Raw genomic sequence first — 3420 nt, forward strand, 5'->3', positions numbered from 1 at the left:
TTTAATTTGTCTAAAATTTGGCAGTAACCAACAGACGGCGCTTCTAAAAACCCCATTTATAGAGGTCAACAGTCAAAAAAAGTGGATTTTGTGATGGGTTACCTATTTAAAAAATGTGCAAAATTCTGCCACTAGGGAAGCAAAGGAAACTCAAGACCGGCATAATAAGAGATCAAGAAATAATTATAATAAACAATGTAGTAGTAAGTGATTGGGTTTCTAGGTTGGTTGATGTATTTTTTTTAACTGAGAAAAAAAACAAAAACAAAAAGTTTATTTTGCTATTTTGTTACTGGTCCGACCCTCTTGAGATCAGATGGGTTGAACCAAAATGAGTTTGACACCCCTGGTTTAACTGGTTTAACTTTGAACTTTGCTGCACATTTTATACAGAGAGCCCCAAAAATGGTTGTAGAAACTTGTGTAGCTATGCATGAACTCAAGAATTTTGAATGCATAAACCTTTACATAGACTTGCCATTGGAAAAGGCTGCTTTAACATGAGTTGCTAAGGGGGATGTGAATGTAGCTTCATAGTTCATTGTGATACATCTACAGATTGGAATCAGTTGATGTTTACTTCTCCAAACCAATTCTGTTGACCCCACACACACACAACACCACACTAAACTTATTGGCAGTAGTTCAGGTTGTGCTCTAATCTGGGTTGTTCTGCTTCTCAGGGATTCCTGGAGAAGAAGGATCTCGGGACACTGGGGATTTAGGAGAGCTGTGACATGCAGATCAGCTGCTGTGAAGACCTGACAGATTTAGAGGAAAAGTCCTATTTTTAAAGGTTAAATCTTTTTTTATTAGAAGGCTTGTTTATACTTCCACACAAATCCTGACAACCTGCTTCTAAACTTCCTTTATTCCTGAGACTCACTAAATCTTTGATCTGTTTCTTTTTTTTAATCTTTCAAGAAGCCTTTTAGTCTTTCCCCTTACCTGCTTTAGTCCCAAAGTAAACAATCTCAGTGTCTTGTACGCCTTGGTTATTTGACTGACACATTCACACACACTGGTTTCAGTGAACTGATGCAACAGATTTATTGGGAATTTTGAGTTCTGAAGACCTTTCTGTGCAGGAGGGATTTTAATTGCTTTCTTCCAAAGCCTGGCTGCAGGACTCTATGAGCAGAGCATCATCTGCATAAATATGAGATGCATCATGGTCAGTGGAGATGTGATCTGCTATCGCATAACAGTCCGATTGTCATAATTATTTAAATAAATCAAATCTCATTTAAAGAAAATAAAAAGTACATTTTAGAAATTAGGGGTTAAGGTTGACAAACTGAGGCGTTGAGCCTTCTTCTCAGTGACATCATCACAACAGGCAGGTGTTGGTGACTCCTGACTAGGACAGGGAAAGAAATTCTAGAGTCCACCATGCTTACATTCTCTGCCTCTCATCTACATCTTGAGGCCATCAGGCTTCCTCATTTGGGTGGATGCTGAGGTCATTATGACTGAAGAATCAGAAGCATGTTCCAGTGTGTCCAGAACCCCTCCAAAGTTAAGATGCTGATCGGCTCAGCTCTCATTTTTGGCATGGCAGACATCTCTGTAATCCTGCTGGATAAATGTGGAGGAGATGGTTTAGTAGAGCGATTCATTCCTTCACGGTACCTGAATCTGAGGTCCAAGTGGCCTCAGCTGATCTAACATAAGCTTTGTTGTCCAAGATGAACAAAATCCACTGAAGTGAAAAAGCTCTACTGAAGATAAGAACATAAAGATAAGAAAAGAAAAAAATCACATTTCAGAGGTGTAGCAGTCTATTTTTTAAGACTGGAACGAGATAGAGAAGAGAGACAAAAGAACTTTTGAAAAAAGAAAAAAGGTTCTAATTGTAATAATAAGAGAACAAGAAACAACTGATGACAGTTAATCTGGAATATCTGACAAAATATATAAAATGAGGCTTTTGACATTGAGAGGATGAAACCGGAACCTACAGAATCACTGGAACATTTGTTAAAAGACAAAAGAGACAAGTTTCTAATGGTAATAATGAGAGAACAAGAAATATCTGATGACAGATTATCTGGAATATCTGACAAAAGATATAAAAATGAGGCTTTTGACGTTAAAAGGGTGAAACAAAAATCTATAGAATCACAGGAACAACTGTTAAAAGACAAAATTAATGCTGAAATAATGATACGTTCATCTGGAGCGGGCAGAAACAGGTCTGGACCGTCGAAACCACTTCCTTCTGAAACTATGTTTGGAGTTTAAAAATAGAGCAGTGCAGCCAGAGCGCACATCGACAAACCAGCGGCGGTGCCTGGCAGCTCACACAGTGACTGATGCTGAGAGCAACAATGGCTCTGGTTGTGGGCGCAGTGCTCCCCGGCGAAAACTCCCCACAATCCCCCCCGTTTAAAGTCCGGACTGTGAGTTTAAGTCGTCCTGCAAAGACTCTTCTTTGTTTTCTTTTCTCCTTTAAGTTTTATGAGGCAGCTGATACACACACACACACGTGCACACACACACGCGCACGTCCTAGTTTTCTCCAACAGCTGCAGGACTTTGAGCTTCTCCTGCACAGCTGACCCGGATACGCCGGCGGCTATGAAAAGAGCTGTTGTTGACCACTGCTGACCCCCGGCCCCCCTCCCCAACTCTCCCCTCATCCCTATGCACTTACTCGCACACGCTCACACACACGTGCACAACACCCAGACAGGAGGGCGGGAATGCAGTGTCGACCGGTGGGGTCACTCTAATCTCTGTGAGGACATTTTATTCTGTCAGATTAAAGGTGAGTGGATTTTTTTTGTTTATTTGTTAGTAGAGTGCACAAGAGAGAAGCTCCATGATGCATCTCTGTGGGTTTGCTGATCTTCAGTTCCACATGAGTTTAGCTTGGGGTGTTTGACCCAGATCCTGTGATGCTGCCTTTGACTTCTGCTGTGGATCTCCTGAAGCTACGGACACATCGGACATTTGACGTGCGTTCAAGAACACACTAAATGAGAGTATAGCTCCTGGTGTTCACACTGAACAAGCAGGGAGGGGCTTCTTCTTTTTTTTTTTCTTTAATGTTTACTAATGCCCACCACCTACAATTAGGAGAGGTTTAGTGTGAAATGTCAAAGTGGTGCAACTCTTGTGAATCTTACTCCAGACTTCTTCTTTTACGTCTTTACATTGAAAGTGGTCCCTTGGATGCCTGTGCCGAGGGCGGTGTGAACATAGCCTGAGACTGATGCTACTCCCTCAGGCTTCATCCAGACTGCTGTCCTATCAAACCAGCTCCTATGAAAACAGTCCCAGCCTCACATCTGCTGCAGCACCATAACTATATATCTCATTTCATCCAGCACCTGACATTTAAAAACCTCAGCTGGCCTCTTTCATTCTGACTCTCAGGTTATGAGGTGGAAGTGATCCGTCAGCGGCGGGAAAAGC

The 3420-nt window shown here is 41.8% G+C and overlaps 1 long non-coding RNA gene across 1 annotated transcript; it reads right to left on the minus strand.

The window, feature by feature from the left end:
- Nucleotides 1-1025: 1025 nt before the first annotated feature.
- On the minus strand, nucleotides 1026-1776 carry LOC112142348. The gene is made up of 2 exons (XR_002918577.2): nucleotides 1401-1776; nucleotides 1026-1149 (listed from the first exon to the last, which is right to left on the minus strand). It is a non-coding gene; the product is annotated as an uncharacterized LOC112142348 (long non-coding RNA).
- Nucleotides 1777-3420: the final 1644 nt, after the last annotated feature.

The sequence above is a fragment of the Oryzias melastigma genome, unplaced genomic scaffold (assembly GCF_002922805.2).
Source record: "Oryzias melastigma strain HK-1 unplaced genomic scaffold, ASM292280v2 sc01518, whole genome shotgun sequence".
Classification (NCBI taxonomy): domain Eukaryota; kingdom Metazoa; phylum Chordata; class Actinopteri; order Beloniformes; family Adrianichthyidae; genus Oryzias; species Oryzias melastigma.